This window comes from Bos indicus, chromosome 24, assembly GCF_029378745.1.
Source record: "Bos indicus isolate NIAB-ARS_2022 breed Sahiwal x Tharparkar chromosome 24, NIAB-ARS_B.indTharparkar_mat_pri_1.0, whole genome shotgun sequence".
Classification (NCBI taxonomy): Eukaryota; Metazoa; Chordata; class Mammalia; order Artiodactyla; family Bovidae; genus Bos; species Bos indicus.
In genome coordinates this window covers 22,707,164-22,732,827 of record NC_091783.1, presented here as the reverse complement: position 1 = coordinate 22,732,827, position 25,664 = coordinate 22,707,164, and the positions used below count along the sequence as shown (strand labels likewise).

The 25,664-nt window shown below is 38.0% G+C and overlaps 1 protein-coding gene across 21 annotated transcripts in view; it reads left to right on the top strand.

Moving 5' to 3' along the window:
- Window positions 1–25,664, top strand: part of DTNA (dystrobrevin alpha) — a 451,246-nt gene that overhangs the window by 231,713 nt on the left and 193,869 nt on the right. Inside the window, exon 1 of one of the 21 annotated variants that reach the window (XM_019986577.2) lies at window positions 1,210–2,796. The exons of the other annotated variants lie outside the window; for them this stretch is intronic. The gene's annotated coding sequence lies outside the window, so the exon portion shown is untranslated. Of the gene's footprint in view, window positions 1–1,209; window positions 2,797–25,664 lie in introns of those variants that run through there. 21 annotated transcript variants of the gene reach the window in all.

Sequence of the window (25,664 nt, the reverse complement as noted above, 5' to 3'; positions counted from 1 at the left end):
GAGCTGAGGGCTCCTCCACGATACTAAGGTAAAACACTCATTTCCTGCTTTATCCATTCAAGAAATAGCCACTGAGCAAAATGAAAAGGCAACATGCAGATTGAGAAAAAATATTTGCAAACAATGAGACCGGTGGTGAATTTCCAAAATATACAAACAGCTCATACAACTCAATAGCAACAACAACAACAACAACAAAAAAACTAACCCAATCAAAACTGGGTAGAAAACCTAAATAGAGATTTCTCCAAAGAAAACATTCAGATATAGGTAGCCAATAGGCACATGAAAAGACACTCAATATTGCTAATTATTAGAGGAATGCAAACCAAACTATAATGAGTTACCACCATTGTACCTAGCAGTCAAAATGGGCATCATTAAAACATCTACAAATAACAAATGCTGGAGAGGGTGTGGAAAAAAGGAAACCCTCGTACGCTGTTGGTGGAAATGTAAATTGTTGCAGCCACTATCAAGAACAGTATAGGGATTCCTTAAAATATTAAAGGTAGAGTTGCCATATAATCCAGCAATCCTTCTCCTGGGCGTATATCTGAAGAAAACTAACTTGAAAAGATACATGCACCCCAGTGTTCATAGCAGCAGCTGTTTACAATAGCCAGAACGTGGAAAAAACTAATGTCCATAGATGAATGGATAAAGAAGACGCTGTGTATATACAATGGAACCATAAAAAGGGAGGAAATAATGCCATTTGCAGCAGCCTGGATGGGCCTAGAGGTTGTGACACTAAGTGAAATAAGTCAGAAAGAGAAAGACAAACACCATATGATATCACTTACATGTGGAATCTAAAATATGACACAATTGAACTTACTGACAGAACAGAAACAGCCTCACAGACACAGAAAGCAGTGTGGGTGCCCGAGCTGGGGGAGGGATAAATTAGGGGTTTGAGATTAGCAACTACAAACTACGACATATAAAATATGTAAACAACAAAGTCCTACTGTACAGCACAAGGAACCAGGTTCAATATCCTTCAATAAACCATAATGGGAAAGAGTGTGTGTGTGTGTGTGTGTGTGTGTGTGTAGCTGAATCATTTTCGCTATACACCAGAAACTAACACAATATTGTAAATCAACTGTATTTTAATTTGTTCGATGGACGATACTGGATGCTTGGGGCTGGTGCACTGGGATGACCCAGAGGGATGGTATGGGGAGGGAGGAGGGAGGAGGGTTCAGGATGGGGAACACATGTATACCTGTGGCAGATTCATTTCGATATTTGGCAAAACCAGTACAATATTGTAAAGTTTAAAAATAAAATAAAATTTAAAAAAAGAAAAGAAATATACCACGACAAAAAAAAAAAAAGATCAGGATTCGTGGGTATATATATAAAACAACGTGAGAGATTACAGAATGAGGTTCACATCTGAACCTAGACAACAATGTCTATTAACTACTTTTCATGAAAATTTTTCTCTTAATAAATAAAAACTACACCATAAAATTTGTAAAAAAAAAAAAAAAAACAGAAAATAAATTGTCCCTGAGCCGTCCATTGTGCCAAAGCTGATGACTGGCGTAGAAACATGAAAAAGACACAGCTCCCTTTCCTAGGAGAGTCCATATCTAAAAAGAGAAGTTAGCCATGTAAACACAGTATTATGAAATATGAGCTAAACATGGGCAGTAAGCAAGGCCGTGGAAGCAGCAGGGTGGCAATGCAAGGCCTGAGGGACAAAGCAGTCGCTGGCGGGAGCTCAGAGCCCTGTGGTGGGTGGGAGGAACCACAGCTGAAATGAGGTGAAGCCCCAGTCACTCAGGACTCCTCCTGTCAGCCTTCCTTAAAGTACTGGGAAGAAAGCGAAGGTGATTCCTTCAATCTTAATTATGTAACCATTGGTTTGGGGGAGGGAGATCCCTGGATTGCTCAGAGTTGATATTGTGCCAACCCCCTATCTTAATATAGAGCCCCCAGATACGGTTTGCGTAATTCTAGTAGGCTCCACCAACCTAGATCCAAATCTATGAGCATTTTAAATAGAACTGAAATCTAATCTGTTTAAATAACGGATAAACACAGGGTCTTGATGAAAAGAAAATGAAGAATGTTACCTCCCATCTCTGAGCTGTAATTAGGAGTTTCCCCTAGGAAAATACTTTGAGACTAGCCCTTCGTAGACTAATGTAATATTTCTCAGCATCTGTTTTACTGAATCATTTCATGTATTTTTAAAAATATTTTAAAAGATGCTGTGAGATTAATGCTGCATTTCCTATTGAGTTAGTAACTGACATTTCAAAGTATTTGGTCGGCAGAAGTAGTAGATAATCATCAGTCTTTCAAGGGATTAACGGCATCTTAAAAATGCATATAGGTATTTCATTAGTTGGTTTACATTTTCTGGGAGCTCTTTTTTTCTTGCATCTTTTTACTCGTTTTTCTTTTTCTTTTCTCCTTGTCCACGAAGTTGAGTCAGCAACAGAAAGATATTCAAATTAGACTTGTCATACAGGAAAAAAAAAATCTGACTTTGTCAGGGTGGGTGGAGGGGGAAAAAGCAACTTTTTGTCAGTCTTTTGTATTTCAGCAGCTGGATTCATCGCTGCCATGGTAACGGACCACATGATGAGGTGTATTAGATTGCTGTGCGTTGAGCACAAGGGGAAGAATGAACACAGCGTTTTATTGAAGTTGAAGGTTACTTAGGAGTTTCTTCTGTGGAAGTGTGTAAGGTCAAATACTATAGCTTTCAGCATATGTAATACTTTAGAGGAAGAATTAGGGGCATGCTGCTGCATTTAACTACAAAACCAGGTAAGGTTTAATTGAATCTATGAAACTGACCTCTTACTTCTTCTGTTGCAGTGGCAGAACTTGCCGGGTGGAATTTCACTGTCACCCCCGTCCCCACCCCGACATGGACACAGGGCAAATTTCTCCCGTCTCCCCTACCCCAACTCCCCCCACCTCTGATCGCGTCTGTTTTTAATTTGAAAGTTTGGAATGTTGTGAATTTTTATAGTTCTTTGGTAGTGTGAGTGAGCGTGTATGTGCAAGTAAAAGAAAGAAAACTAGAAAGGAAGTAATAAGAATGCAATTAGCGTCTTCAGATCAGTGTAAACCAGAGTAAAGTGTTTCCTTCTTCGAAAATGGTCCACTTTTCTTAGTGGACACCTTATTAGTGGCATTAGCCCAGAGCTGCTTGTCTCTTATACTAACGGAGCCCTAGGACCAAGTTCTCCAGCCTGTTATTCACTATATTTATTCTGTCTGGACTTCTATTCCTCTTTCGTCCTATTACTACCAGCCTCATTCATCATGAAGAGTTCGGTTTTATCTATAATTTTTACATCATATTTTATATCCATTAATATTCTGTTCTTTCAGACACGGTGGTCATATGCACCTTAGAGGATTTAAAAATAGAAGTAAATATATTACAGGGAGTAGAAAATGCACTCTTTACTTAGAGGCTGGTAAAAGCAGAATGTAAACACTTCAGTGTGGCTCCGTGAAGCATCAATTCCCAGAGCATGGGCGCCTCCTCCTTGCGTTGTTTACGTATCATCCAAGCAGCTTGCTTCAAAGAGGGAGGCTTGGATATGTGCGGAGCAAGTTAAAGAATAAAATTTATGATTTGTTTTGATTTCTTGTTTCTGCAGTTGTTTGATGTTTAGCTTTTTCATAAGACATTAAGATTTACTTTCATTTTTTAGTTAAGGGCTAACCTAGCCAACTTATCTCCTCTTAGAACAAAGTTGTCTTGGCAGCTTCAGAGACAAAACCCTGCTAAAACTAGCAGAACCCAGTATTACTCAGGGATATTCACTGGAGTGTTTTCATATAGGAGAGGTTTTAAAAAATACTTTCATAGCTAAAAGCAGTTGATTGCCACTAATTGGTGCTGATTGGGATAAAAGCCAATAAATTATGCCAAGGTTACTCTTATACCACCCTTTCTTTAAAAAGGAACACTTAGATTTTTTAAAATTTGTTTATGTTCTGTGATTTTCATTGCTATTTTCTTTTTTTTTTTTTTCTAAGTCTCTCTAGTTTTCATCCATTCAGGCCATCTTCTAAATTTGAGCAAGAAGTCATAATTATTCAAAACAATTTTTTTGCCATGATTGCAAATAAGGGGAACTATTTCCATGATAACAAATATCAAAAGCATTATAACAGCACATTTGTAACATTTTTACAATGTCCAAGCTTGAATCTGAATTCTTTCTTTCCTTTTTCCCTTAGTTGCTTTGAATACAAAACAAGCTATGAGCATGTCCTCCAAAATATTTTCACAAGCCTCAGTTGTTATTACTTAAAAATAGGAAATTACTAAGAGTTGGTGAAAGATGGTACCTGGTAAAATATTTTAAAGCGTGAAATTCTCAATACTGGCAATATCTGAGATAGAAAGAGGGGGAGAGAGAGAGAGACAGAAAACATAAGAAAAGAAAAATAGACAAAAGATAAAGGTAAAAGTGTGAATGATCTCTTAATCAAGCTTTCTTCTTTCCTTCAGTATAGGTTAAACCTTTATATAAAAAGGAAGAGAGACAATATAGTGGGAATGAGGTGAAATTAGCAAAAAGTACTATCATTCCACTATTCCATGTTTCAAGTCCTTGGTAAGGCATGGATAGTTTCTTTCTATTAACTGAAATGAAAACAAATTCCTCTAATTGGGTATATTTCAGTTCTTCCTGTTTTGGGCTAAGATATCAGCTAGCTTATACATTAGAGCTAGAAGTGTGTAAAAATTACCCATTTTTTGTGATTTTTATACACTTGGCACTAAGCCATGTGTACATGTCCATTTTTAAAGTCATTGGAACTGAGAGGTCCATAAGATGGAAACTTCTTTTAAATATTTACTAAGAATTGTATGTATTTAAGGTATACAACATGATGACTTGATATACATGTATGTAATGAAATGATTACTACAGTCAAGCTAATTAACATATCTTCTGCTCAAATAGTTACCATTTTGTGTGTGTGATGAGAGTTCCTGAAATCTACTCTTTTAGCAAATTTGTGTTACACAATATAGAGAATTATTAACTCTAGTCACCAGGCCATACATTAGATCTCTAGACTAGTTCATCCTATATACGTGCAACTTTGTACCCTTTGACTAACATCTCCTGTTTCCCCCACCCAACAGTGGTTGGTAGCCACCATTCTAATATCTGCTTCCATATATTTACCTTGTTTAGAGTCCACATTATAAGTGAGATCATACAATAGTTTTCCTTCTGGGTCTGGCTTTTTTCATTAGCGTAATGTCTTCTGCATTCATCTGTTTTGTTGCGAATGTCAGGATCTTACTCTTTTTTAAGGCTGAATAGTACTCCTTTATGTATACATCACAATTTCATTTTCCAGTCATCTGTTGACATACATTTGTTTCCATGTCTTGGTTATCACGAATAATGCTACAATGAACATGGGAACACAGATATCTTTTCCATTACTGGTTTACTTTCTTTGGGGTATATTCTCAGAAGAGGGACTGCTGGATCACATGGTAGCTCTATTTTCTGTATTTATAGAAGCCTCCACACTGTTTTTTATAATGGCTGTAGGGAATACTCATATTCTTAAGGAGCAAAATGACTTTTGATGTTCTTGCTTTAAGTTAGAAATTTTGCAGATGTTATGATCATTTGTGTCAACCCATGTTTAAATCATGCTTTACTGTTAATTTTGAATGATTGGGAGCATTTCAACATTTAACCTCTAATTTCTAGAGTTCCCTAGCCTCTCAGACAAATAGCTAATTATCTACAAACATTTACCTCTATTAAAGAGATAGATGTTCAACAGAATCATGATAAAGAAGAATCATATTGACTATTATAGCCTCTTCAATAAAAGTAATGATAATTTTTGGTCCCTAAGACAAAATCTCTGAAATAGATGAAGATAAAGCCAATGAATGATGATTCAATATCAGCTAGATATTCCACTTTTAGGAGTTGCTATATTTAAACCTGTGACTTCATCAAAGTGGGTTTTATAATTGACAACTATGTAATTTTTTTGTATGAAAAGAATTAGACTTTAAAAATATTCTTAAACATTTCAAATAAAAAAAAAGTAATGGTATCACAGTCATGATAATGATAGTGATTATAATGGCAATAATGATTAATTCAGAGAGAAAGATAGACTTCATTAGAAAGCTCTGAGCTATGTAGTCAAAGGCCAATGTTTTTAGAAAGAAATGGAAAATTTCTATTAAGTGGTATGATTTTCAGATATTTCCTCCCAACTTTCATTAATTCCATTAATCGCATTTACAAATCACTAACAATAAATGTGCCTGTTATGGTCTTCTCAGAGCTTATTATAAAGGATGTTAACTTTGTTCAACAAGCAATAGATGTTTTCATCAGTAATGATTAAACTCCCCAAAAATTATACAGTGTGTGGGCCAGTATCTGATAGGAAAAGAGTAAATGCATTGCTAGGAACAGACAATTTGTTACATTTTTGGTATATAAATAGGTACAATCAGCTAGTTTCACTTTCATGATAATATTACCTTGATACATTTTAGAGTGATATTATTGTTATATAATTCCCCTCTACCTGGTATTTACATGATAAAATGTTCACTATTGGCATCATTTTAATATTTTACTTATATTTTAAATTTTTAAATTATTTATTTAAATAACAATGGTATTTTACATCTAAAACTTACTAATTTGGGTTTGTTTGGGGAAAAATTGTACTCCGAAGAAGCACTTTCTTCTATGTACCCTCATATGAAAAAAAAAATAGCAGATAAATTGATGATTCCAGTATAAAACATGGCTGCATCAAAGAAGCGAAAGAAAATATGGAACTTGAGATAGCACAATATGCCTTCAAAGGCAGAAATCATAAAGAAATGGTTGTATAGAAACTTATTACTTCTGGAAAATACTATAAACAAAATTAAAAGATAAAAAGCAAACTAAAATCAATATTTGCAGCACACATGAAAGAAAAGAAGATGAGCATTTATAATATATAATAAGGTCTCATAAATTAATAAGAAAGAGAACAGCACTTATTTTATTACTTTATTTTCAGTGCAGTTTTAGGTTTGCAACAGGTTTAAACAGGAGGTACGGAGATTTCCCATTCACTTCCCATCCCTACGTCTGCATTAGCTCCCTCATTATCAACACTGAACAAGAGAATGGTACAAACTTTTTTTTATCAAAGATCAACCTACATTGACACATAATAATCACCCAAAGTTCATAGTTTACCTTAGGATTTACTTTTGGTGAATTCTAGGATTCTATGGGTTTGGACAAAGGTATAATGATAAATACATATATATATTTCCATTGTTATAATATCATACAGGATATTTCACTGCCCTAAATATCCTCTGTGTTCTGTCCATGGGGTCGGACACAACCGAGCGACTTCACTTCCACTTTCACTTTCTGCCTGTTTATCTCTTCTTTCCCTCCACACACACCCCTCCTCACCCCCACTTTATCTTGGAAACCATTGAACTTTTTATTGTTCCATAATTTTGCCTTTTCCAGAATATCATTTAGTTAGAATCATACAGTATATAGCTTTTTCAGATTGGTTTCTTTCACTTCCTATATGCATTTAAGTTTCCTCCATGTCTTTTCATGTCTTGATAGCTCATTTCTTTTTAGCACTGAGTAACATTACATTTGTTTGGATGTACCACAGTTTATTTATCCATTCACCTACTAAACGACATTTTGGTTGCTTCCAAGTTTCGGCAATTACAAATAAAGCTTCTCTAAACATTTATGTGCAGGGTTTTGTGTGGACAGAAGTTTTCAGCTTTTTTTGGGTGAATAACAAGGAGTGCAATTACTGGAACATATGCTAAGAGTATGTTTCGTTTTGTGAGAAACCTCTTTCAAAGTGACTTTACCATCTTGAATTACTACGAACAAGAAATGAGGAGTCCTGTTGTTCCTCATCACCAGCATTTGGTGTTCTCAGGGTTCTATCTCTGGCCATTCTATTCGATGTGTGGTGGTATCTCATTATTGTTTTAATTTGCATTTGCCTGATGACATATGATGTGGACATTTTCCATATGCCTGTTTGCCATCTGTATATCTTTTTTGGTGAGATGTCCGTTTAGGTCATTAGGTGTATTTTGCATAGCAATCCTTTATCAGATGTGTCTTTTGCAAATATTGTCTTTCAGTATCTGGCTTGTCTTCTAGTTCTTTTGATATTGTCTTTCACAGAGCAACATTTTTAATTTTAATGAAGTCCAACATATCAATTATTTCTTTCATGGATCACATCTTTGGTGTTATATTCGCTATTATTTTTTAAATACTTACAAATTAAATAAACTAATATTTTAATCTTTAGCAATTTTTTTTAAAAAAAGAAGCAAAAGGAGGAGAGAGAGTAATAATATCCAATGTTCTGCTACTGAAAGCATAAATTGATACATTGTGGGGGAGGGGGTCAACCTGGAAATGTGTAGCAAAGGCTTTAAAAATTGTACCCAACAATTTAAAATATTGTAACAAAATAAACATACATACAGAGTTTTTCATTGTTGTGATGTTTGTAAGTGTAGATAAGGATAGTCATTCTGAAAAAAAAAATTTGAGAAACGTGACAGACACACCAGCTTATGTCTGCTCTGATACTTCTAAAGCTGTAAGAAGGCATAAATATGGCTTACCTAGAGCCATATGTGCCCCATTGCTCCAGTTTGTAGTTAGAACATGTATAAGCAGCATGGTGGAGAGAAAGGATCTTGGCTTAAGAATCAGAATGCCTGAGTTCTGCTGTGGACTAGCTGAGATAATCTAAGGGTATGAATATAAGGCATTATTCAAATGCTAGTGTTAGAGTGGGAGAGTTTTTGAATTCCTTTACCCACATATCTGTATCTATCTTCACAACTGATGTTTTGAATTAAAAGTCCCCTATCAAATGGGAGAATGAGGGCACATTTTTATAGATGCACTCTAAGAAAGTGCCAGATGGTGAAATCTGAAATGGCTTGGCTTTGATAGAAATCAGTATAATATTTTGAATTGAATATACTTCCCAAGCATTATTATTTGAATTTCATTCAAAAGAAAATTCTGCTTATATAAGATTGACAGAGGATAATTGGTATTGACTGTAACCTAGCATTTAGGTATAGTGGAGATAGCAGAAATCTAGAAGAGTGTTATTCAATGGAAACTTCTGTGGTGTTAGAAAGGTTCTGTCTGCACCATCCTGTACAGTAACTGATAGTCACACATGGCTGCTGAGCACTCAAAATAAGACTAGTTTGACTAAGGAACAGTATTTCTAATTTTATTTAATGCTAAGTAATTTAAATTATATAATAGTCACATTTGACAAGTGCTTTCCTATTGGAGAGTGCAGCTCTAAAATTAAGCACAACACATCTGTGAGGCTCTTTATGTAATTATTTAATTTAATGTGAGGATTCATTCAAGCATATCTGATGAATGAGGGTGACAAAAAGGTGAATTTTCTTTATGAAATTTCAGTCCCATTCAAAGAAATACTAAACTGGGAGATCCTTTGATTCTGGAACCTGTAAGTCCAAAGTTTTCTTTAAAAGTCTTGGTCTGATATGTTCTATAGCCTTGCTCACTTGAGATTTCTAATGTTCATTCACTTTCTCATTTATAAAAAAAAAAAGCACTCAGGTTGAATTTATATGTGTCAGTGTAAGAAAAATGCAGTTTCCCCTTATTCTCACAATACTACTGTACTCACAACACTTTTTACAGACTGCAGGTTTGTGTGCATGACACACGATGAGGCCCAACAAACCAAAACATCAGAGTATGAAGCAAAGAAAGGTTTACTGCAGGACCATGCAAGGAGACTAGGTTTGTGCACAAGGGTTTGTGCTCCCAAAGAAACCCAAGATCCTCAAAGGGTTTCAGCAAAGCACTTTTAAAGTCCAGGGAGGGATGAGTTGATGGTTGCAAACTTCTTGGTGTTGGAATCCTTTGTTCTTGCAACTGTACATGTAGGTCAAGTCACGATATTCCTGTAAACCTACAATAAAACAAATGCTATTCTGTTTTAAACTTTTTATCTCTGTATGAATGGACTTTTAAAGGTCAGCTCCTTGAGAATAGGCTATCCTGTGTATTTCAGGCTATCGGCAGCATTATTTTACAAAAGGTACAGAACCAGCTTGACAAGCACAGGTCAACAAAGCACAAAAGCAAAAGGAACAGATCTAATATGGAGGTAGATTTGTAGTTCCCTGTTACAGGCTGATACCAAATGTATGGACTTGCTGCACCAAGCAATTCTGACTGCCTGGAGTCAGTGTCGGGGCCGTCAGGTTAAGGGCTCAGTCTCACAGAGCGCTCCCACCTCGACTTCACATGCCAGTTGCAAGTACAGGTTGTCACCTGTGCTTCTGACATACCAGCTACAAATGGGAGGTTCCCACGACCACCTCCTCAGCTCAATCATTTGCTAGTACCACTCAGAGCACTCAGGAAAACACTTACGTTTACCGCTTTATTGTATAATAAAGAATAAGATAAAGGATATAGATGGACAACCAGACAAAGAGATGCATGGGTGAACTCCAAGAGTCCCAAGCACAGGCACATCCTACTAGCACATGGAGGTGTTAACCACCCCAGACCAAGCCCCATAGTTGGGGGGTTTTTATGGAAGCTTCATCATGTAGACATGCTCAATCATTAACTCAATTTCCAGTTCCTCTCCTGGAGGATTGTTGTTCAGACACTAAGTCGTGTCTGACTCTCTGTGACCCCATGGACCTCAACATGCTAGGCTCCCCCATCCTTCACTACCTCCTGAAGTTTGCTCAAACTCATATCCATTGTGTCAATGATGCCATCTAACCATCTCATCCTCTGTCACCCACTTCTCCTCCTGCCCTCAATCTTTCCCAACATCAGGGTCTTTTCCAATGAGTCAGCTCTTCTCATCAGGTGGCCAAAGTATTGAAGCTTCTGCTTCAGCATCAGTACTTCCAATAATATCCAGGGTTGATTTTCTTTAGGATTAACTGGTTTGATCTCCTTGCAGCCCAAGAGACTCTCAAGAGTCTTCTCCAGCACCACAGTTTGAAAGCATCAATTCTTTGGTGCTCAGCCTTCTTTAATGGTCCAACTCTCACATCCGTACATGCTTACTGGAAAAACCACAGCTTTGACTATACAGACCTTTGTCGGCAAAGTGATATCTCCACTTTTTAATATGCTGTCTAGGTTTGTCATAGCTGTTCTTCCAAGGAGCAAGCGTCTTTTAATATTATGGCTGCAGTCACCATGTGCAGTGATTTTGTAGCCCAAGAAAATACAACTGTCACTGTTTCCACTTTTTCCCCATCTATTTGCCATGAAGTGATGGGACCGGATGCCATGATCTTCATTTTTTGAATGTTGAGTTTTAAGCCAGCTTTTTCACTCTCCTCTTCTACCCTTATCAAGAGGCTGTTTAGTTCCTCTTTGCTTTCTACCATCACCTGGAGGATAGGAGTGGGGTAAAAGTTTCAAGCTTCTAACCTTTCTGGTGACCAGCCTCCACCCCAAAGCTACACAGGAATCCACCAAGCATCACTTCATTAAAGCAAAACTCTGATCACGCAGAAAATACCAAAGGAGTTAGGAGCTTGATATCAGAACCAGGAACAAAACCATATATTAGAATGAAAGATGCGCCTAGTATTCTTATCACTTAGGAAATTATAAGGATTTTAGGAGCTCCATGCCAGGAACTGAGGGAAGAAACCAGTGTATTTTTTCTATTATTTTAAAATCAGACACTGTACTTGACATTGAAAAGATAATGGCTGTCCAGAGTCCCTAGATGTAGAGTTTCCTTGAAATACAGTTAGGAGTCATATGTACAGAACATATATTATGGAGGAGGAGTGAGAAAATACTATGTGAAGATGGAAGCACTAGGATAAACTTTTAAAATAATTTTTTAAATAATATGCCTTAAATAGAAGGTTGGGGGAAGGAGAATTTATAGAGAGAACAGTATAGACAAATCAGAGAGAAGTGAAAATCAGAAATCTCTGGAAATGTAAACTAGTCATGAAGATGTAATGAGACTAGAAGTCAAAGATGTTCAGGGACCAGATCATCATCACAACCACCACCATCACCATCGTTATCACCACATCATCATCAAAATCACAAGAACCATGTACTGGGCATCTAGTGGCCAAGCACTTTTCATGCATTATTTTATTTTTTTTCTTACAATTTATGAAGCAAATACTGTCCTCTTTATTGATGAGAAAAATGCATCACCAGTAAGAGTCAATCTGGGATGCCAGGCCAGAGGCAACCTGTTAGACCATGCTAAGTCTTCACCTCTGCTGAGTGTTATCTCTTCTATGGAATTTAGACTGTTTTGTCCTAAATAATCTGAGAAGCCCTATGTATTTGAGGAAATTCATACGGACAGCAGCATAGAAAATAGACTAGAGGGAAGCTATACTTAATGGATGGAAGTAAATGAAAAAGTTAATGCTATAATCCAGAACAAGGATGAAAGAAATTCTGAGCTGTGGAAGTGTAACTGGAACTTGAAAAGGAGTCTACCTGAGTGATATGTCAGGGGTCTGTCTTTACAGTAAGTCAGGTAGAGAACATCTGACTTATTTCTTAAGCCTCCCCGAAAAGTCTCAGTTCCTCTCTGCAACATTATATCAAGATTATTGTGGCCAAGGAAACAGCTTATTTTATAATATGCAAGTTTTCCTAACAAGGTTAACCTGCATAAATCATCCTGTTGGAAGCAAGTGTCGCTACATCATCTATGTTTTCGCAATATGGGATTCATCACGGTATAAGATAACTAAGGTGGGAGCTTCATATTCATGAAATTTTTTCTTTCATTAAAATCTTTTTGTTCTTGATATTAACAAATAGTGATTTTTTTTTCTTTCCAACATCCAAGAATTTTTTAAATACATAATTAAAGCTTATTTGGAAAGGTTAAAGCCAGTTCCTTTTATCACTGTGAAAGGAGGCTTCCACCTGAATCTCTGATTTGGGTACACTATTATTCTCCTGCCTTTGCCCAGTTTGGGTGGATTTGTTTTCTCCTGGCAGTGTATCCAGGTTCATCTTCTGGTGAAAGTAGAAGCTGGTAATTCTGGCATCAGAGACTCCACATTTTTCGAGAAGTTATTTTTAATTTCTTCCAAAGCCTTATGACTCTGGGAAAATGCAGGAAAAGAAGGCGGAGGAGATGGAGTGTTGTCTTGACAACAAAGAGGCCGGAGGAGGAGAGGGTATTGCTGAAAGGAACGCACAGTAACCTGGCTGTAAGGAGCACTTTGGCAATAACTGCCAGCCAAAGGGGTTGAGGAGGGAACAGTCATTTGACCGTGTAATTCTTTTCAGTAGGTTGGAGTACAGTGGGAAACCCCAACATACAAGAAGACACAAAAGAGCACATTATATGAGAGTTCTGTGAATTCTGATATAATAGAATACTTTCTAAGTACCAGATACTGTTCTAAATGCTTTTTGTTTAACTCATTTAATTTTTAAGTTAATTAATCCTCATTTAGAAAATAATACTGGGCACATAGAAATCACCGAATATGTATGTAAGTACTTATTACCCTTCTTTTAATCCTCACAACAACCCCTTGAGTCAGGCACTATAATCGTCTTTATTTTACAGACGAATAAATTAAGTCCAGGGAGGTTAAGTAATCTCCCCAAGGGCGTACAGTTAATGAGAGAGAGTGCTGTAGTTAGTTGGATTCAACCACCATGTCATCTTCCCTTAATCTATGTAAAATCCCTCACATGTAAAGAGATAATACTTGTAAAGTGCTTACGAAGTATCTGACATATAAATTCCTAAAAACGCTGGCAATTATTATTATGTAATAAAGTTTAGAAGATGTTCTACTATTTATGTTTTTCTACACAACACCGCTCAGAAATGGTAAGATTTTTAGGGTAGGTTTGGATTTTTCTTATGTAGATTTGAATAAAGCTTTGCTTATGAGCATGCCCATTATAAATTGGAGGACTCTTCTTTCCACCCAAATACTACCTATCAGTTGGACTGGCACAGTTGAAGTTTTCACCTTAAAGAATGTGCTCCATAGAGATGCTCCACATATACGTCTATGTAGCTCTGACCTTTTGACAGAGAGTGATTGCAACTAATGGTATTAATGAGCACAAGTGAAACCCTCTTCCACGCTTGGTATTTGAAAATATATCAATTTGTTCATTGCCATCTTGTCAGGCCATCTGACATTTGCATAACCTAAGGGAACTAGTGAGAGGTTGACAATCAGACCAGAGGCTGGAAAGGAGTCACCACAGGGCATGGATTGCTAACAGAACCCTCAAGGTCACAGGGCAGTTCTGGGCAGAACCCAACCAGGCCCTCGAACAAAGTAAGGTGCAGGCTTGGGTTCTGACCTCTTTTCCCTTTGTTGTTGTTTGGTCACTAAGTCGTGTCTGACTCTTTGCGACCCCATGGACTGCAGCCTGCCAGGCTTCCCTGTCCTTCGCTGTCTCCCGGAGTTTGCTCAGACTCACGTCCATTGAGTCCGTGATGCTATCTAACCAGCTCATCCTCTCTTTTGCCTATAACCATGTGATCCTTTCCAGTAAATTGGATGAGAGTGGGAAGCTCAAACGTGCAAGGAGACACAAAGGAGCACATTATAGGAGAGTTCTGTGAGTTCTCTGATATAATAAAATAAAATACCTTCTAAGGACTGAATACTGTCAATGCTTTTTGTGTAACTAATTTATGCTAATAAATCCTCATTCAGAGAACAATACCTAGCACATGGGTTATTTGGGGGTAGGTGGATGGTCATCCTTGTCGTGGTCCATGCAAGGGTTGGAAAAGAATTTCCAGACATCAGACAGAACGAGAGGGAAATAAAGTTTATTGAGTGGGAGATGGTTTTAAAAGAGCAGGCCAGCTCAGAGGAGAGCCAACATCGAATGGGGGTCCTTGGTCCATTCTTATACCCAGGGTACAAGGAGCAGGATAAGGGTCTTGCAGGTCATTTGCTGATTGGATGAGGCACGTATATTGGGTCGGGGAAAAATAATGCAACTACTTTCTCCCTGTATGGAGCAGGAGGAAAGACAGGGTTTACTGCTCAGGAGGACCTAAAATTTGTTAATGGTTATAACATGGGGGAGGGAAGGATGAGAAGGGCCTAGGTTTTTCCAATCTGCATTTCAAAGCCCTCCTTGGTTGTTGGTGGTGTTGCTTTTTTCTTTCTGTTCTTTCATCCTTGGAACACGACAAACCTTTGTATAGAAAGAATTTTATAGAAAATTAAGTGATATGAAATCTAACTGAAGTAAGAATGTCAACAGATGAAGAATTACAGATACTTACATATCATAGCATTCTTTGGACAGCAAGGACATCAAACCAGTCCATCCTAAAGGAAATCAACCCAGAGTATTCATTGGAAGGGCTGATGCTGAAGCTGAAGCTCCAATACTTTGATCACCTGATGCAAAGAGCCAACTCATTGGAAAAGACCCTGATGCTGAGAAAGATTGAGGGCAGGGGGAGAAGCGGGTGACAGAGGATGAGATGGTTGGATGACATCATCAACTCAACGGACATAAGTTTGAGCAAACTCAGAAATAGTGAAGGACAGGGAAGCCTGGGGGCTGCAGTCCATGGGGTCACAAAGAGTCAGACGCAACTGAACAATGAACAACAGCAACATATCCTGGATGTTGGCAGTGCAGGAACAACAGCCCTGTTGTGCTGGAACTCCTGGAGAGAATGATGCTGCTTTGCCTGGGTGCATGAGAAATGAGCAGCAGACAAGGCAAAGGAGGTTTAAAGATATTGCTCAGGACAGCAGCCATGGAAGATTCTAAATGGATACAGAACACAGCAGAAGAGAGAGGGCAAGGTGAAGCCTTGAGCTAAATGACCAGCAGTTGCCTTGTCTTTGTGACCTCAGAGTGTTGGTTCTGATGATGACACTGGGCAAGTGTGGCAGGCTGCTGACCCCAATAAGAGGACAACACAAGAGACCAGCAGACCTTCCACCACTCAGCTATTAGGGAAGGAAGGTCTGCGGGGATGAGGTGGGGAAATCTCTCCCTCTGGATGTTCGTCTTCTGCTTTGACAACCCCATCCCTATTGACTGCCTCTCCATGAGCTTAAAAGACAAGAGTTTCTTCCAACTATTAAGGAGTGTGCCAGTAACGTTAGTGATCCACAGGGTCTCCACCGCAATCTCTGTGAAGGTTACATGTAGTTTGTCATCGAGAGGTAACAGGCTCTTATTAACCATAATAACTAACATTTTGTATTGTGATTTACACTTTGCAACATGTTTTGATTATATAGTATTTCAGTCTCCCAACAATCCTGCGCTGAAGATGACCCCATCATTTCTTTTTTAAGGAGGAGAAAAATCAAGCTCAGTGTGTGTCTCGGAGGCACTGAGTTAGCAAGCAAAACAGATTTTTTAAAAAAATTTTAATTGAATTATGGTTCATTTACAATGTTTTATTAGTTTCAAGTGTATGGCAAAGGGATTCACTTATACACATGCATATATATATATATATATATATATATATATATACTTTTTCAGATTCTTTTCCACTCATTATATGTTATTATAAAATATTGAATATAATTCCCTGTGCTATACAGTCAGTCCTTGTTGTCTATTGTGGTGTCTGTCTGTTAATCCCAGACTCCTAATTTATCCCTCCCTCTTCCCCTTTGGTAACCATAAAATAGTTTTCTGTGTCCGTGAATCTCTTTCTGTTTTTTAAATAAGTTCATTTGTATTATTTTTTTACATTCCACATATAAATGATTTCATATGGTATTTGTCTTTATCTGATTTACCTTGCTTAGTGTGGTAATTTCTAGGTCCATCCATGTTGCTGCAAATTGCATTATTTATTCTTTTTTATGACTGAGTAATACACACACACACACACACATATATATACACACACACACACATATATATATATACACACACATATATATATATATTATATCACATGGACTTCCCTGGTGGCTCAGTTGGTAAAGAATCCTCCTGCAATGCAGGTGACCCAGGTTCGATCCCTGGGTCAGGAAGATCCCCCGGAGAAGGGAATGGCCCCTCACTCCAGTATCCTTGTCTGGAGAATCCCATGGACAGAGGAGCCTGATGGGCTACAGTCCATGAGGTCTCGAAGTGTTGGACATGACTGAATGACTAAGCTCACACACACACATGCACATATATCACATCTTTATCCATTCATCAGTGGATATACAGGTTAGTCTGTCTTGGCTACTGTATAATAAGTAGTGCTTCTAGGAACATTAGGGTGCATGTATCTTTTTTGAATTAGAGTTTTTGTCTCTTCTTGATACATGCCCAGGAGTGGGATTGCTGGGTCATATGGTAACTCTTATTCAATTAAAAAAAAAATCTCCATGTTGTTCTCTATAGTGGTTATATCAATTTACATTCCCACCAGTAATGTAGTGGGTGGAGGGGGGGTTCCCTTTCCTCCACACCATCTGAGCATTTATTATTTGCAGACTTTTTGATGATGGCCATTCTGACCAATATGAGATGATACCTCATTATAGTTTTGATTTGCATTTCTCTAATATTTAGCGATGTTGAGCATCTTTTCATGTGCAAAAATAGCATAAATCTTACTTTACTGATTTAGTAACACGTGTTGCTTCGCTCAAAACCCCCTCTCATCTTGAAAAGTAAAAATTGCCTCAGCTATTTGCCTTTAGAGACTTGCTATTATAAATGAGTTCTTGGCTTTGTTCAGATTATTCAGGTTAAATCCTCTTTTTCGTCAATACTTTCAAGTTTATGTACACAGTAGGTATTTAATAAGCGTTAACTGCCTGATTGATGTTTCTTGGTACACTCCTCAAAAGTAATCATTCTGATTCTCACACATCTGATGAAAAGATTGTTTGGGAATGGTAGAGAATAGTGAGCAATTAGAATTCCCAATATAGGAAACTAAGGTGGAAAAAATATATAAAGCAATTCTTTTAAATTTAGGGAAGTGATCTAACTTCTAACATCTAAATGAAATTTTTAAAATTTATTTTGTTTTAATTAAAGAGCTTTAAAATAACTCAAATGGCTCAAACCAAAAGGCAGTAGGGCAGAAACTTTATGCCTATGTAAAACCAATAGAAGAAAATTATTATGCGAGCCTTACACTACTCTTGCTCATATTCATACAACAGCCAAAGAACTTACAATTTTATCTTCCCAATGGGATGTCCTGCTGTATTCCTAGATGTGTCTTTTGTCTTCACATTACTCCCCATCTATCTTTACAGTCCTCCTTTACCCACCATTGCCCATGAGTTTAACTGTCTCTCTCGTCTGCTGGAGGTATCAGAAATACAGTTTCCCTGGCTGATTCTCTGCAAACTAATGATTGAAGTCTGGGCAGGAGAAATGAAGCCAGAGTATATGCTTATCAGCAACAGTTTTTTTCCGATTTGGCTAAACTGAGGTTTAAATCGTGGCTATTTGGGCTTCCTTCTTGTATTTTTCCTTAAAATGTAAAAAAAAGCCATTTTGAATTGCAACATTTATTACCTTTGGTGTTTAAAATTGTATTAAAATAATGCTTTGGGTTTATATGTTCTCTTCTGACAGTAATGCTAGGATCTGAGACTCTTGTTTAGGATTAGGGTGAGACAAGAAAAGAATATTAAAATGAAAGACAGCTTTTCTTACCACCTATTAAATATATTATAAAGGTATAATTATGATTAACTTGAACTATAATTAAAGAGGATGTTGATAGAGATATAACCCTGGAGTATAAATAACTACTAACATATGCAATAATATATGCTAGATGAGGCAGCAATAGTAATAGAGGACATGATGATTATTATGCAGTAAACCATATGGAGAAGGAAAAGGTCTTCATTTATTCTGCAAAATAAATTCCAACTAGATTAGATTTAAATAATTGTAATAAATCAAATTATAAAAATTAGAAGAAAATATTATAGATAATTAAAGAGAGCTTTATTGAACTAAAATTGACAATAAACTACACTGTTCAAAGGGTACAAATTAAGTTTTGAAATAATGTTTATATCTTTTAAACCATCTCTAGAAATCAAGATGTAACATTTTTGTCATTCCCGACAATCTATTCATCACCTCTTGGTAATGCCACCCTTCCAGCCCTCTCTCGTTTTTAAGCAACCGCAAATCTGCTTTTGGTCATTAGAGATTAGTTTGCATTCTTTAGAATTTTATATATGGAATCATACAGTGCATGCTATTTTCATCTGGTTTCCTTCACTCACCATAATTATTTTCAGATTCAACCATGTTGTTGAATGTACCAATAAGGTGTTCACTTTTATTGCTTTGTTTATTTATTGTTTATCCATTAGTCTGTTATGGACCTTGCGGTTGTTTCCAGATTTTTTTAAAGTATACTTGATTTACAGTATTAGTTTCACAGGTACAACAACAATAGTGATTCAATGTTTTTATATAGTGGATTATACTCCACATAAAGTTATAAAATCGGAGAAGGCAATGGCACCCCACTCCAGTACTCTTGCCTGGAAAATCCCGTGGATGGAGGAGCCTGGTGGGCTACAGTACATGGGGTTGCTAAGAGTTGGACACGACTGAGCAACTTCACTTTCACTTTTCACTTTCACGCATTGGAGAAGGAAATGGCAACCCACTCCAGTGTTCTTGCCTGGAGAATCCCAGGCACGGGGGAGCCTGGTGGGCTGCCGTCTATGGGGTCGCACAGAGTCGGACATGACTGAAGCGACTTAGCAGCAGCAGCAGCAAAGTTATAAAATACTGGCTGTACTCCTTGTGCCATATAAGACATCCTTATATCTCATTTATCTTACACATAGTACTTTGTGCCTCTTGATCCTCTACCCCTATAATGCCCCTCCCCTGTGCCTCTCCCCACTGATAACCACTAGTTTGTTCTCTATATCTGTGAGTCTGTTTCTGTTTTATTTATCCAGTTTTTGATTATTACAAATAAAGCCATTATGAACATTCATGTAAAAACCTTTACATGGATATCTATTTTCTTTCCTTTTGAGTAAGTACCTAGAGGAATTTTAAATAATCTGTGAAAGGGATAGGTTTTGTAAGTATAAAAATGAAGGTTCATAATAGAAAAAAGCTATATTGGACAATAGTAACATTTTAAATTTCTGCATATCAAAAAAGTCATTAAAATGACAGATTAAATGACAGTCAAGGAAAATATACAGTTAATGCTCTTCTTCAACATAAGATGCCTTTCAATAGTTAAGCCATAGAAAACTGTATACCTGATGTATTATCAGTCAATCCTCACAACAGTTCTAAGAGATACATGCCATTTTCCCAGTATAAAGTGAAAGTGAAAGTTGCCTAGTCATGTCCAACTCTTTGCTACCCCCATGGACTATACAGTCCATGGAATTCTCTAGGCCGGAATACTGGAGTGGGTAGCCTTTCCCTTCTCCAGGGGACCTTCCCAAGCCAGGGATTGAATCCAGGTCTCCCGCATTGCAGGCGGATTCTTTACCAGCTGAGCTCAAGTGAAGCCTGAAAATACTGGAGAATACTTGCACTTTCCCAGTTTAAGGTGGCCCAGAACTTCAGCAATGCTCTATGCTGCCTCCCCATGTAGAAACAGGGCATGTTATGCAGATGGTATAATTGCGGAGCAGACTCTTGAGAGTCCCTTGGACTGCAAGGAGATCCAACCAGTCCATTCTAAAGGAGATCAGTCCTGGGTGTTCTTTGGAAGGAATGATGATAAAGCTGAAACTCCAATATTTTGGCCACCTCATGCGAAGAGTTGACTCATTGGAAAAGACTCTGATGCTGAGAGGGATTGGAGGCAGGAGGAGAAGGGGATGACACAGGATGAGATGGCTAAATGGCATCAACGACTCGATGGACATGAGTCTGAGTGAACCCCGGGAGTTGGTGATGGACAGGGAGGCCCAGCGTGCTGCAATTCATGGGGTCTCAAAGAGTCGGACACGACTGAGCGACTGAACTAAACTGAACTGAACTGAAAGCGTTACTTACTCAGTCTGTCCTACTCTTTGCGGCCCCAATGACTGTAGTGTCTGTCCATGGAATTCTCCAGGCAAGCATACTGGAATAGGTGGCCATTCCCTCCTCCAGGGGATCTTCCTGACCCAGGGATCGAACCCAGGTCTCCTGCAATGCAGGTGAATTCTTTACCATCTGAGCCACCAGGGAAGCCCACTATTGTCAGGGAAAGTTCAATGTCCTAATGTAGAAGAGTATATACAAAACATAATAGAAATAATTCATGAAATGGAAATGACTGATATTCATATGTGAGATAATAGGCCAATAACCTTAATCCATAAATAATTTGTGTAAAAACATGTATGAAAACACTAAGACAGAGGTAAAATGGGAAAGAGACATAAATCGATAATTTGCAACCAAATAAAAGTAGAAATATATGAAAAATACTGAACTTCACTTTTAATCAAAGAGATTAAGAATAAGGTAAGGCTGTAACCTGTTTCAAATTAGCAATTTTTTTTTGGATATTTTGTTGTTGGGTTGTTTTTGCTTTATTTTGAAAGTAGTAATATATAATGTTAGTGAAGTTGGAAGCCCTTCTCATGCAATTACAATTACAATTTGTAATTGGTAGAATTACAAATTAATATAATTATTCTGAAAAAAAAAGGACAGTATCAGTATCAATGACTTTGAAAATAATTACACCGTTTGATAAAAATTTAATTCTTAAAATCACCTAAGGAAATGATCTAAAATGGATGCAAAGATTTATGTACAGACATCTTTCCTTTTTAGGATTATTTGTAGCAGTGAAAAAATTGGAAACAACCAAATATCCTATAATAGGAAAATGAATAGCTAAAGTCATTCCTTTAGGAATGACTAGGAAAGTCTGTGCAGCTACCAAAGGAGTGTTTATCAAGCTATAGCATAAGCTATTGGTAGGAGTGGAAATTACTACAAATTTTATGGAAAGCAGTTTAATAACATTTTTATATTGACTTCTGAGCATTGACCTAGAAATTCTGCTTTTAGGAGTATTTGAAATGGAAATCCTTTTGCACAAAAATCTATAAACAAAGATATTTATCACATTATGATTTAAAATAATGAAAATTTAAAAAATGAAATGTCCAACAAGTTAAATCTTAATAAATTGAAGAAATTATGTAATCAATTAAATTTTGGTACATCTATATGATGGAAATCATTAAAATGCCTTACAGAAGTGTTTAATAAGAGAGAATATATTTTTTCTAAAATACCACCTACCATCTAATCCTGATATTGAAATTAAAAAGGAAAGAAAGAGAGAGGGAGAGAGGGAGAAAGGAAGGGAGAAAGAAATAAAAAATGTTAGTAATGATTAATCTATGTGTTAAACTTTAATTTTTCTTCTTTCTTCTATTTTCTAAATTTTCTTCAGTGGATATGTACTAATTTTGCAGTCCCGCGAAGAGTCGGACACGACTGAGCAACTTCACTTTCACTTTTCACTTTCATGCATTGGAGAAGGAAATGGCAACCCACTCCAGTATTCTTGCCTGGAGAATCCCAGAGACTGCGGAGCCTGGTGGGCTGCCGTCTATGGGGTCACACAGAGTCGGACACGACTGAAGTGACTTAGCAGCAGCAGCAGGATATAAAATAGGTTATAAAGGCAGAATTTGAAATTGAATGAAAGTGAAAGCAGCTTTGTATAGAAAAGAGGCAAGAAAGATAACAACCAAACAATAGGATGGTTTTTATTTTCTTTTGTGTAATTTTTGCAACATTTCTAAATAGTAAGAATTCGAAGAAAAAATTACGCTGAGAGAGAGGGAGAAGCAAGGCCGTCTCTAATTTGTGAAAAGGAAGGCCAGAGCACAGAAAGGAATCGTAATGGACTCCTCCTACTACAGGAGCAAGAAATCCCAACTACTCCAACCCGATTAAAGGGAGGACTTGGCAGCTGTAAATAAAAGCAGCCAAGGTACACTGAGCTTCAGACTTGTTTGGATCCAGAGACCCAGAGACCCATCTTTCTGTTTCCAGGCTCTGCTTGTTTCTGCTTAGCTTTATTCCCAATGACTCCTACCCAAACAGCATAACCAGCTCGTGTGGCTACACTAGCTCTTGGACAATGGCAGGTAAGATGGCTGCCAGGCCAGCAGTCCCAAATCCCGTACCACCTCCTTTGCATCCCCAGCAGAAAGTTCTTCGAAGTAACTCAAACAAGACCCCAGCGAGTAAGTGGCAGGGGATGGCTTGGACTGTGCCCGTAGCCTTGAATGGTCACCCTGGCCAGGGGGGTGGGGTGGTGTTCTGATCTGGTTCAGTCACGTACTTCTATGTCTAAAGGGAAACAAAGTCAGCCTCCTAGCATCATATGGAATAATTCCAAGAGAGGTTATAGGAGGAAAGGAGGAAAGGAAACATTGGAAGGACAGTATGACAGAGGTCAGTAACAGAAACTAATAGGAAAAATGCCAGATATTTGGCAAAACTCCCTCATTCCCTAAAGTCCTCCTGGAATTATGTACAGTAAATTTTCTTCCTGAGATTTCAAAGAAGCAAATTGAGAGTAAGAAACACTTGTTATTTGCCCAAGAACATGTAGGTTCACATGGCATTGGAGAAACTGGAACTAAGATATGTCTAATGCCTTAGCCAAACCTCCCCTCCAAAATATTTGTCTTTCTTAAGTTCCTCTGGCTGCTCCATCTTTTTTTTTTAATTTATTTTAATTGGAGGCTAATTACTTTACAATATTGTGGTGGTTTTTGCCATACATTCACATGAATCAGCCATGGGTGTACATGTGTTCCCCATCCTGAACCCCCCTCCCACATCCATCCCCCTCCCATCCCTCAGGGTCATCCCAGTGCACCAGCCCTGAGCACCCTGTCTCATACATCGAACCTTGACTGGCAATCTATTTCACATATGATAATATACATGTTTCAATGCTATTCTCTCAAATCATCCCACCCTCGCCTTCTCCCAAAGAGTCCAAAAGTCTGTTCTTTACATCTGTGTCTCTTTTTCTGTGTTGCATATAGGGTCATTGTTACCATCTTTCTAAATTCCATATATATGTATTAATATACTGTATTGGTGTTTTTCTTTCTTACCTACTTTGCTCTGTATAATAGGCTCCAGTTTCATCCACCTCATTAGAACTGATTCAAATGCATCCTTTTTAATAGCCAAGTAATATTCCATTGAGTTAGACAAGGCTGTAGTCTGTATGATCAGATTGGCTAGTTGTCTGTGATTGTAGTTTCAGTCTGTCTGCCCTCTGATCCGCTCTCTCGGTGCCTACTGTCTTACTTGGGTTTCTCTTACCATGGACGTGGGGTCTTTCTTCACGGCTGCTCCAGCAAAGCGCAGCCGCTGCTCCTTGCCTCTGATGTGGGGTAGCTCCTCTCAGCCACGGCCCCTGCCCTCAGGCACAGGGTAGCTCCTATCGGGCGCAGGGTAGCTCTTCAGCCGCGCTCGTGCGCCATGAACTTCCAGATGTTCAAGCTGGTTTTAGAAAGGCAGAGGAACCAGAGATCAAATTGCCAGCATCCACTGGATCATCAAAAAAGCAAGAGAGTTCCAGAAAAACATCTATTTCTGCTTTATTGACTATGCCAAAGCCTTTGACTGTGTGGATCACAATAAACTGTGGAAAATTCTGAAAGAGATGGGAATACCAGACCACCTGACCTGCCTCTTGAGAAACCTGTATGCAGGTCAGGAAGCAACAGTTAGAACTGGAAATGGAACAACAGACTGGTTCCAAATAGGAAAAGGAGTGCATCAAGGCTGTATATTGTCACCCTGCTTATTTAATTTATATGCAGAGTACATCATGCGAAATACTGGGCTGGATGAAGCACAAGCTGGAAATCAAGATTGCCAGGAGAAATATCAATAACCTCAGATATGCAGATGACATCACCCTTATGGCAGAAAGTGAAGAAGAACTAAAGAGCCTCTTGATGAAAGTGAAAGAGGAGACTGAAAAAGTTGGCTTAAAGCTCAACATTCAGAAAACTAAGATTATGGCATTTGGTCCCATCACTTCATGGCAAATAGATGGGGAAACGGTGGAAACAGTGGCTGACTTTATTTTTCTGGGCTCCAAAATCACTGCAGATGGTGACTGCAGCCATGAAATTAAAAGACGCATACTCCTTGGAAGGAAAGTTATAACCAACCTAGACAGCATATTAAAAAGCAGAGACATTACTTTGCCAACAAAGGTCCATCTAGTGAAGGCTATGGTTTTTCCAGTAGTCACGTATGGATGTGAGAGTTGGACTATAAAGAAAGCTGAGCGCCAAAGAATTGATGCTTTTGAACTGTGGTGTTCGAGAAGACTCTTGAGAGTCCCTTGGACTGCAAGGAGATCCAACCAGTCCATCCTAAAGGAAACCAGTCCCGGGTGTTCTTTGGAAGGACTGATGCTGAAGCTGAAACTCCAATACTTTGGCCACCTGATGCGAAGAGCTGACTCATTGGAAAAGTCCCTGATGCTGGGAAAGATTGAGGGCAGGAAGAGAAGGGGACAACAGATGATGAGATGGTTGGATAACATCACCAACTTGATGGACATGGGTTTGGGTGAACTCC